The sequence below is a fragment of the Cibotium barometz genome, chromosome 15 (assembly GCF_041138505.1).
Source record: "Cibotium barometz isolate CiBa-2024 chromosome 15, ASM4113850v1, whole genome shotgun sequence".
Taxonomy (NCBI): Eukaryota; Viridiplantae; Streptophyta; class Polypodiopsida; order Cyatheales; family Cibotiaceae; genus Cibotium; species Cibotium barometz.
In genome coordinates, this window is record NC_141060.1 from 44,571,954 (window position 1) to 44,584,372 (window position 12,419).

The following is a 12,419-nucleotide window of genomic DNA, read 5'->3' on the forward strand; positions in this document are numbered from 1 at the left end:
TACTAAGTATATGCAGGCAAAGGCTCAAGCTTTAGATGGAGCCTAGCCTCTAAGCAAATTAGCATTGATAGGTGAGATTCAAACTTTGGTTGGAGCCTGAACTCATGTTGAGATTGAATTACATTTATAGTTTTGTGTACTACCGCAAAAACATCGCTTCAGTCTTTCTTATTGAGATTTTGATTTTTTTAGGGTCTAAAACAAGGTGCTTCAGTGTTTCTCATTGATGGTTCTGCAAGGAAGGCACGCGGGGTTATTCATTCCATTGATGCATCTCAAACATGTGGTTTTCAATTCATTGGTGAGACATGTGCAGCAATACATGTTCAACAAAGCTTTGATGACACATTTCTCATTCCATTTGCCACAATGGATGCAAGAACAATGTCTCAAGTAGTTGGAAGCATCATCAAATGGCCATTGGTCAACCTTGTTATGGACAGAGACATTACTAATACCAAAGAGGATAATTTTGCGAAACTTCTTGTTGATCAAGAAGATCACTTTATAGATAGGGAGAGCTGGAAAGAGAAAAGTGTCATCCTCTGGGATGACAACAGATCTACAAAACTTGGCAATGGAGTAGTATTGCTGGTCCACCCATATGAGGCTATAAATTGTAGAGAACTAGGGGAGAGTAGCTTGGGTGTCATTATAGAAGGATCTTTGCATCCAAGTTCAACTTGTGTTTCAGGTTTGAATTTGGTTAGTTGGCCGATCAGGCAACTCACATTTGAGAATGGTGAACCATTAGTGAAGGACACAGAATCTTCTTCTATTGATGAGGGTATTCAAGATCACTTCATGCAAAAAAATATTGACAGCCTAAACACTTCAAGTGATGAAAAAGAGGATGATGATGTAGAGGGCAATGATGGCAATAGTTCTGATGACAAACACCATGATGCCATGATCACTGACCATGATATCATTGAAGGGACAAATAAGAAAAGGAGCTATGTCCATAGGGTAAGGGTAATGAAAAATTACGATAAAACCCATGGAGCTGGCAAAAAATGTGATGTTGCAAACATTCACAACGTCGCAACCATTGATTGTTGTGAGAACCGATGTTGTCAAATTGGAGATAGATCCAAAATCATGCAAGCTAGGGTACACTTTTGGGGACAGAGCTATAGTACACGATACACATTTGTACTAGATTGCATGGGCATGGCCTATAGACAAGGTCAAGATGACGAGTGCTTTGAGTTCACATTTGATGGGAAGAAGGTTTGTAGTAAAGCATGGTATGTAATGCATGGCATCGGTAAGTCAACGTTCTATAGGCTCAGAAAGAAGTTCTTGAATGGTGCATGTAATGTCAGTCATGGCAACAGTGGGATAATACGGAAGGGCATGACACATGTTGAGATGGCAAAATCAATCATACAGGGCTTCATAGATAATAATGCCGATCAAATGCCACATAGGTCAAGGACAACTATGCATGGAGCTCGCGAGACCCAACGTGTTCTACCAACAATGTACAAACAGGTGGTCATATTGCGTGAAGTGAATGACACACTTGTCTCGTTCGAATACCGGCCACTGTCACAACCATCATTCTCAAGATTGTGGAACACAGAGTTCAAGACAATTAGTTTATCAAAAACCAGTACCTTCTCAAAATGCGACATTTGTACGGCAATCAAGGTCAAGTTGGAATCAACAAAAAATCAAGAGGAGCGTGCCAGATACATGGCACAAAGAAGGGCACACATGTTGAAACAAATGAGTTGTAGAAATCTATACTATGCTTGGAGGAGCTCTTCCGAAATGAACCCAAACAAGTATTTGTGTATTATACATGATAAGATGGACCAGAGCAAGACTGCCATACCACAAATTAAACCAGTTCCTAAATCTCTCAATGGGGTTGAGAGGCTTCCAGTATCCTTAACAGGAATGCTCACTCATGGACATGGACAAACAGCTTATGGTCACTTTGCCTTGGGGTTATGGCCAAGTGATCCCAACTTCACAATTTCATCTCTCTCAAAATGTTTAAGAAACTTAGAAAGAGGAGAGCAACACATGTATGGTGACTTGAGCTCACAAAACTCAGATGCTGAACCACGAACAGATCTTTTTGATTGTGTTTTGTCTACTATGGCCCTGTATCAGCATATGGAAGTACTGAAGGAGAGAAATGCATATTGCAAGCAGAGCATTGAGGATGCAGATGCAGAGACAGAAACAAATGTGGATATAGAGGGAAATTGTTCTTCACATGTGCAGTCAGTCTTTCATACTAACACACATGTGCAAGATAGGGGCAATGGAAATGCGTCAAGTTTAATGCCATCAAATTCAAGGACATTTTTTAAGAGATTGCCAAGGACGTTGTTGTTGCAACTTGACAATTGTGGTTCTGAAAATAAGAACCGTTATGTATTTGCCTATCTATCCCTATTGGTTGCACGAGGAGTGTTTGACATGGTGCAGCTTGGTTTTCTTATGGTTGGTCATACTCATGAAGATATTGATGCATTGTTCAGTCGCTTCTCTGAGAAGTTAAGGAAACAAACCATTTTCACATTTTCACATTTGATGAAGATCTTTAATGAGTGTGTTAGCATGCATCCAGCACCCTTTCTCCTACAAAAGGTGGCAGACTTCAAAGGCTTTGTCAAGGGATGCTTACATGATGGAGCCGATAGCTTGATTGGACATTCAAAGCCATTGCAATTCAGGTTTTATATGAGTGATGGAATACCTTTGATGCAATACAAAGTACACCCCAAAAATATTGATTGGTTACCAGAAAGCGGTATAGAGTTATGGAAGAGAAATGACCAGGGAGGACCCAAGCTTCCTGAAGGTTTTCCAAAAGTATTGCCACCCTTTGAGTATGTTAAGGAAAATGAGAAGGTTGTGGAGGGCTTAAAAAAACATGTCAATTGGTGGAAAGAGCACTTGCAAGAGAAAGGAGACCAAAGTGATTATGCTAAGTGGATCAATCCGGTCCTTGCCTATTGGGAGAATCTTATGCTAAACATGCAAACCCCTAGTGCAAGGGAAGACATTGGATTTTATGACTTTTGGCCAAGGAGTGTATGCAAAAACGCTGAGCCTCTTAACCTTTAAGTGGAGGATAATGTAGATGAAGGGTTTGATGTAAATGAGGACCATTATTGTGGTCCAATGCGCAACAAACCTGCTGAAGAGTTCAACCCAACTCTTGATGTGTCTAAAGGAGATTTTGCACTTGTACAACCTTGTGATGCAAATTACCCAATATGGTTGGGAGTGACAACAAGTGATGTTGATCAAAACAACAACTCGATAAACTACCTACAAGTTCAGATACAATATTGGGCACCAATTTCAAAGAAGAAGAATGCAAGTGATGTGGAGGTTTATAAGGATTGCTGGAACAAGTATTGGCGAGAGAACAGAAATGATCCTCAGTGCTGGGAAGATACTAGCTGCATCATTTGGGCATGGAAGCCCAAGGGTGGACGACTTCCAGAGAAAATCAAGATTCCAAAGGCTATAATACTGAAGGCCAAACAGAATCAATTGAATCAACATGTCAGTGCAGTTGAGCAAGAATAATTCGTTAGCATATGGGCAACTAGCTTCGTAATCTTTTAGCAATGTTGTATGAAGCTACCAAACTCATAGTTCGATCATTATTCAGATTGTAAGGCTTTCTTAAGCTTTTAGATTTATGGTTCACCCATTGTTCAAGAATTTTGATTCAATACAGATGGTGATCTTTTTAATTCTATCACCTAGACTTTCTTACAACTTAAAGTTACATTGAATATCCTTTCTTTGTTAAAATTTCTGTATTTGATGGTCAACTGGAGGCTATGTGATATAAACAAGCTTAATTCCTGGTGTGCAGGCAAATTTACATCCCACCACCAACATCATATACACTTGTTACAAATGTACAATAGTATATAAATCATATCGCATTATTCAAATGCTTGTTGAGAACATCCAATAATAAATCTTGCAGATCGTACAGTAAACATTGTATTGGATCTAACAACAAAGAATGCTTGTTGAGAACATCCAATAATAAATCTTGCATATCGCACAGTAAACATTGTATTGGATCTAACAAAGAATTGTCCCAAAATTGTGCATATTTCCCAAAATTCCTAAATTTGAGTTAGAAGAGGTGTATATGTTGCAGCCACCTGGTTATGAGGATGTGGGTCACCCCGAGCATGTTTGCAGGTTGAAGAATCCCTTGTATGGCTTAAAGCAAGCACCAAGAGCATGGTCTGACAAGATTTCTGAATATCTTGTCACTATTGGCTTTCATGTAGCCAATGCAGATTTCTCGCTGTATGTGAGACATGGTGATAGAGGAGTTGTGCTTGTTGTCATCTATGTAGATGACTTGATCATTACGGGGGACCATGATACAGAGATCTTTGATGTAAAGATCTTGCTTAGACAGAAGTTCGAGATGAAGGATCTCGGGGAGCTCAGATATTTCTTGGGCATTGAGGTGATTAGGTCACCACATGGTATTGGATTACTGCAGAGACAGTATGGCTTGGACATGTTGTCCAAGTATGGTATGACAGGCTGTAAGCCTATTTCTGTGCCATTGGATCAAAATGGCAAGTTGAGTGCAGATTCAGGAGAGATCTTGGAGGATCCTACTATGTACAAGAGCATAGTAGGAAGTTTGATCTACATGACGATCACCAGACCAGATTTGAGCTATGCTGTTGGGTTGGTGAGTCAGTTTATGCAAGTTCCACGAAAACCGCATTTGGATGCAGTGAGACGCATACTGAGGTATGTGAAGTCTACTTTGCATTGTGGACTATTCTATGAGACTGGGACAGAGATATGTGTACATGGGTACACAGATGTTGATTGGGCTGGTAGTATCTCAGATAGAAGATCTACCAGTGGATTCATGTTTTCTTTGGGGAGTGCTGCTGTGACTTGGAGCAGCAAGAAGCAGCCTACGGTTGCCCTATCCAGTACAAAGGCCGAGTACAGAGAGGAGTTGCTATGGCAGCATGTGAGGTAGCTTGGTTTAGAAAGCTACTTGTAGATTTGGTTATATCAGTGGATAGACAAGTTGTCATTTTCTGTGACAACATTAGCAGTATACCGTTGGCCAGGAACCCAGTCTTTCATGCTCGTACGAAGCACATAGAGATCCACTACCACTTCATCAGAGAGAAGGTCTCGGCAGGAGATCTTGACCTTGTTTATGTCAGCACAAAGGATCAGGTAGCTGACATCTTCACCAAAGCATTGGGTACAGAGAAGCTCCGCAGATTCAGGGCTTCGCTTGGTGTACATGAGATGGAGTTGAGCTCGAGGGGGAGTGTTGAGATATCGAGCTCGTTTAGTGAGGCGGTGGAGACTGATGACCCGCCTGGGGGATAGGCCCCACACTTACACCACTGGCATGGTTGGTGAGATCTTGGGTGATATGCGGCCAGTGGGATGACAGGCTGTGTGACAGCCATTCTAGAGACTGGCATAGTTATAGCGCCAGCTCATTTAGTCGGGTTCACACTATAGAGAACCTGTGTATGTATTGGTTGAGTACCTTTCATATTATTGAGTACTCTTATTCTTGTATATGGTGTGTTGAGTGTTGAGTAGAGAAGAAGAAGATTTTTAGCCTCTCACCTTGTGTGTTCTCTATTAGGGTTTTGTGAGTGTGTGTGTGTGTTCTCTATTAGGGTTTTGTGAGTGTGTGTGTGTGCTTGCAAGAGCTCAAGCTCTCTTCCCCCCTGCATCTTTTCACACCTCGTGTCATCCATATAAGGCCCGCCTTCTTATCTAGGGTATAGTAAATCAACCCATCCTCCCCGTGCACATCGCCATAGGTGAAGGTGATCATGCACCTCCCCCCCAAAGCATCCCCTGCACCTACCTTCCCCACTTCTCGATCATCGACGGCTCTAAGAAGCCCTCAAGCTATCACCACCTGAGTGGCATCGTGAGGATGCCAAGTGCTATGGAGATGGCATCGTGGATGGGATAAGAGTGCGATAAGCACTAGGAGAAGTTGAAGTGCAAGAAGTAGGGAAAGTGCAAGTATGAGGGGTAGGCAAAGTAGAAGTGAGAGGGGTAGGGAAGGTGGTGGGAAGCATGGATGTGGGCAACTATGGGGGATAGCTAACATGATAGGCACATAATAGGCAGGGGATAAGCTTGAGCAGGTGCAAAAATAACAAAGATTAAGGTCAAGGGGCTTACCTCTTATGCTTTTTAGAAGCTTGTATATGTAATGATCTTCTTTGAAGAAGATTGCCTTAACCTATCCAAAGAATAGCCACAAAAAGAAAAAGATAAGTAAAGTTTTTATTTATAAAAAACTATTAATACAACTAGCTAAGCATTCAAGAGAGAAACCAAGAGAGCAACCAAGCATACAAGAGAAGCAAGCATATAAGAGAACAAGCAATAAATTTGATGTAAGTCTCAAACCCTACAAATTAGTGCACTTTTAGAAAAAAAAAGATCAAATAAAACAAAGAAGATAAGGATATGGCACATACCTTGATATGGCTTGCTTGTGATGCTTGTGGGGAGATGGGATCTTTTTTCCATATGAATGGAGAGGAGGGTTTGTCGTGAAGGGTTTAGGGTTGTGAAAGTGAAGGTTTTGCTTGTGAGAAGGGCTTGTGAAGGTGGGAAGGGAGAAGAGGAGGAGGGCTTGTGAGGGAGAAGAGGAGAAGGGATTGTAAAGGTGAGAGAGGAGGGTTGGAGAAGGGCTTGTGAGCCGTGTGAAGGGAGAAGAGGAGAGGGCTTGTGAAGGTGACGGAGGGCTTGTTAAGGGAGGAGAGCTTGTGAATAGTAAGGGAGGGATTGCGAAGGAAAAGGCAGGAGAATAAGCATTGAGGTAACTTGCGACATAGTAAAAGTGTGTGGCACACTGCTCTTCGGGAGGGAGCTATGGATTGTTTTTCCCCAGTATGCGGCTATTGGCACGACTATGAATGTGCTTATAGCCACGCCCATAGTTGCACCGATAACCGCTCCCACAATCACATATATTTAGGAAAAACTTCCAAAAGAGCTATTTTTGCTTAACGCTCCTCCCTCATGATGTTTTTGTGGGTGACAAATGTGCTCTATTTTGTAAAGCCCCCTTTATGAGGAGTAGCCGTTGTGGTGAGCACCTAAGTAGTCGACAGTTCCCATTTTAGACACTGGATAGTGGGAGCCAAGTGTAGCTAGGAGACAATTTATGTAGTCTTGGCACTCTGCCAAGTAGGATCACTACAACAAACGAAGAGCACAACCATATGAAGAGCCACGAAAATTTCAAAGGATCTATAAACGGAATTAAACATTCACACGGCTATAAGCGTGGCTATGGGCATGGCTACGAGCATGCGGCTACTGCATTTACACAACAGCACATATAGCCACGTATTGTCTACCAAAAAAACAAGGATAAAATGGGTGAGTTATGTGAGGACATGTGTCCCCATATATCTCACTCGTTCTCTCCCTGTTTTTTTAAATCACATTATTTAAACTTTTTTTAAGACAAACACTTAAAACACACAAAAAAATTGTAATACAACAATGTCATGGATTTTATTACTTATAAATTATCGATAAAGTTGCAAAATACATAAGGCTTTTATGCCCCAAAAATGAATAAAGACTAAGATACTAATTAAATTAATTCATTATCTTCATCTTTATCTTCACCCGCATCTTCACCACGTGCACCACCATCTCATCATTACCATCACTTTTAGCATCCTCGTCTTCCTGCATTAAATAGTGATACAATGCAAACATGTTAGCCACAAGCAAAACAAGTTGGTTAAAAATCGAGTTTAGAGTCTCACCAAGTTGCCTTGCCGAGCTCGTTGGATATCTGTCTCACTGACCACTTCCAAGAATTTGAGACACTCCCAAGTGTCCACTTCGTTGTGGTTCTTGCGGTACCTATTCTCCCCAAACGTTGGGGGCTCTTACCCTTTCCTACTATAAATTTTAACATGCACGAGATATGAAAATTATGACGACATATGAAATAAACTTAGTGAAAATGGAAAAGAGAAAACTTACAAATCGTGCGAGCCAACATGTCTTTTCTTCGGATCTATACTTCATCAACTTCAGTCATTGCCTTGTGTGTGCCAGCTTATGTTGAGTATCCTCCCTAGCTTCCTTCTTTGCCTTCTTCAAGCCCTTAATAATGCAGTTGTTGGTGAGCAGTTGTTTTCCCCCTTTCATGCACCTCCTTGCATAAGACCTCCTATTATTAATCATCTTTATAATGCCATTCCTCACCCACTCGTCAAAAAAATGTGTGTGTGGTGGGTTTGGAAACCACTCATGTATGCACTGAACTACATACATGAAGTCTTTGCCTTTTTGTTCTCCCCATGTGTGAGATCCCTGTTCCCACCGAGCAACGGATTCGGGGTACTAGCAGCGGAAGTAGCACTTCTCGCGCGGGACAGGGGTCCCACACTCGGGGCCTCGCCCACGGATATCCGGACAAGAGACTAATCCGTCGGTTTGTCCAAAACCGAAACCGGAAAAACTTCCTTTACCCGGAAAGCACGGGCGATTCCACCAGGATAACTCTTTACTCTAACGTAGTCAAGATCATTATTGATCAAACTGATCTGAATGCACCTTTAACGGTACTTGGTCAAATCAAGGAAGAACTTGCACTTGGATCATTGGGATCAACGCTTTTTTCCCCATCAAGAGGCACAGCCGTTGATTCCTATCCATAGAACAATTTCTATCCGGGATTTACTTCATCTATCGTAATAATAGAAATTAAATCTCGATTTACGGATCCATCAGTCCAGCCTAACCCCATCCGATCCCATGGGTTAGCCAACCGCCCAACCACTGTAGTGATGGGATCCAATTTGGAATTTGGTTAGGTTTTGTCCCGGGTACCAAGGAAAAGAGTTCCAAGGCCCCCTAGCGGGAAGTTCATGCAAACATAAAACTAGTCATACCACTTACACACCCAATATGAAATTGCCTTTTTCTTAGCATCAACTAGCTTTAAAACAATCCTTTAATAAAACCATTATGTCACTGATGACAATCCTCAAAGTCTCTGGTTGAATCCTTATTTCCAGTCATTCTTTCATCGGTATACTTATGGCATCATTGGCAACCAAAACGCTCACCACCTGTTCTCTCAGGGGCCTTTTCCATGGTTCCTAGCTCATAGTAACCGGCAATATATTCATATAATAGAATGGAGTCTCCATGGAAGATCAGCAAGATCAACCCACAGATCCATATAAAAGAGCCATGGACTCATCTGTTGAGGACCAGCAAGGTCAATCAACCAGATCCATGCCCGGTTTCAGAAAACAACTCTTACTCCTTATTCCAATATCTTCCACGACGCACGTGTGGGTATCTTCGGTGACCCAGAGCCCGAGCACCGTATGGTCAGCACCCTCTAGGATCCTTCGTAGGTGACCTAGCGCTTCACTCATAGGCCGCTTCCTTGGTCCCTCATCCACCGTACCGGAAGCTCACCATTTAAATCGAGCCGAGGCTGGTCAAGACCTCGATCGACCTTGCTACGCGAGACGTCCTCCATTGACTCTCCGTCAGCAGTTGCAACTTTATCAGTTCAGTCTTCATGACCTTAATCCTCAAGACAGTCAAAATGCTTCTCCAGCATTCTTGACATAAAACAGTCATTTACAAACAGTCACAAATACAGTTTCTATAACGAACTCTTGTCTTTCCATATTATCCACTCTCGGACCACATTACTTATTCCACATTCCATTCAGTGTGTACTCGTTCTCATCCATTCACTCATATAGACTACATTATCTCACATACATCTTCATATTCATTATTCTACATACATATCCATGTTCGTACATCCACATCATACATCCAATTTCACATTCATACATACGCATCTACATGCATACATTCACATCTACATTCATACATCCATACCTCCATTTCCACATCCACACATCCACATTCATATTCATACATCCACATTCACATGCATACATCCATTTTCACATCCTCATTCATACATCCACATTCACATACATACATCCACATCCGTATCTACATCCATACATTCACATCCACCTCTTCATTCACAATCACATCCATACATCCACATCTACATACATACATCCACATCTACATACATACATCCATACATCCACATCTATATACATACGTCCATTTTTACATCCTCATTCATACATACACATCCACATACATACATACACATTCGTATCTACATCCATACATCCACATCCACATCAACATTCACATTCATACATATACATCTACATGTATACATCCACATCACATTCATACAACCATATTACATCCATTCTCGTCCTAACACATCCCATATACATCTTAACACATCCTAACTCATCTTAACACATTCTATCATATCTCATACACATCTTATCACATCTTTTTACATCTCATACACCTCTTATCACATCCTATCACTTTCCATACGCATCTTATCAAATCTTATCACATCTCATACGCCTCTTATCACATCCTATCACTTTCCATACGCGTCTTATCAATTCTTATCACATCTCATACACCTCTTATCACATCTTATCACATTTCATATCTTCTTCTTTTTTTTTTTAAAGAGAATTCTTATATTTGATATAAGATTTCTCTACACATTTATTTATACATAAATTCCATTTAAGGAGACTAACACTTTCGAAATTAAAATCAATCTTTTATGCATCTTCTTATGCATAAATTCAATTTGGTAGGAAATTACACTTTTAGAATAAAAGAATTTCTCTTATGCATCTAAGTTAAGCATAAAATCCATTTATGAGGAAAATCACACTTTTAGTATAAAAAGAATATCTTTTATGCATACCTATATGCATGAAATCCAATATGATAAAAGTAACACTCTTACAATAAAATAATCAACTTTTATGCATACCTCTATGCATGAAATTCAATTATGATAAAAGTCACACTTTTATAATGAAATAATCAACTTTTATGCATACCTCTATGCATGAAATCCAATATGATAAAAGTAACACTTTTGATATAAAAAATTTTCCTTTATGCATACTTCTATGCATGAAAATTAAAAATGATAAAAGTAACACTTTTGATATAAAAAATTTTCCTTTATGCATACTTCTATGCATGAAAATTAAAAATGATAAAAGTAACACTTTTGATATAAAAAATTTTCCTTTATGCATACTTCTATGCATGAAAATTAAAAATGATAAAAGTAACACTTTTGATATAAAAATTTTCTTTTATGCATACTTTTATGCATGAAAATTAAAAATGATAAAAGTAACACTTTTGATATAAAAAATTTTCTTTTATGCATACTTCTATGCATGAAAATTAAAAATGATAAAAGTAACACTTTTGATATAAAAATTTTTCCTTTATGCATACTTCTATGCATGAAAATTAAAAATGATAAAAGTAACACTTTTGATATAAAAAATTTTCCTTTATGCATACTTCTATGCATGAAAATTAAAAATGATAAAAATAACACTTTTGATATAAAAATTTATCCACTATGCATACTTCTATGCATGAAATAAAAATGGTAAAAATAACACTTTTGATATAAAAATTTATCCATTATGCATACTTCTATGCATGAAATAAAAATGGTAAAAATAACACTTTTGATATAAAAATTTATCCTTTATGCATGATATTAAAATTCAATTTCTCCATGATTGTAATGAAATTCTTTCAAATAATCTAGGATGATAATTCCTAGAATATGGTAGGAAGTCCTCTTTTTATGCTTTGAATGAAATTATTTTATGCATAATTTTTATAAAAATTTTGCCATAGCTCCGCTGCTATGACTGATAAATCTCAATTTTTCTAAGGGATAATGCTTATCATTAAGGAAATAATTAAAATGATCTCTAATTGGATTATTAATCCATAATGGATTGAATCATCAATATACATAAACTAAAAGCATAGAAAAAAGCCATTAATTTGACCTCAAGCATAGCTTAATCTTGGGTTAAGGAAAAGCTTTATGAAAAGCTTGATTTGGATTGAGAATGGGTCATGAGTATGACCATTTCTTGAGTGAGAGAGAGAATTTACATAAGAATCATTAGAATTTAAACATAAATGAAAATTAACTTCAATAGCATTTATTAAATTATGTAACTCTTCACTACTATTCAAACTTCAATAGCATTTAAAAAAAACCATACCAATTAAACTTCTCAAGCTTGAGAGGGGTTGAGAAGAGAGAAACATTGAGAAATTATAGAAAGATAAATATTCACTAATTACCTTACAACTTGCTTGATTCTTTGTTCACGGTAGAGGCCCCCAACCAATCAATTGGTTAAGTATGTTGATGGAGTCACTAATTGGGATTGAAGAAAGAGGGAAGCTCCAAAAACTAGTGAATTATTAAATGAATTCACAGTTCT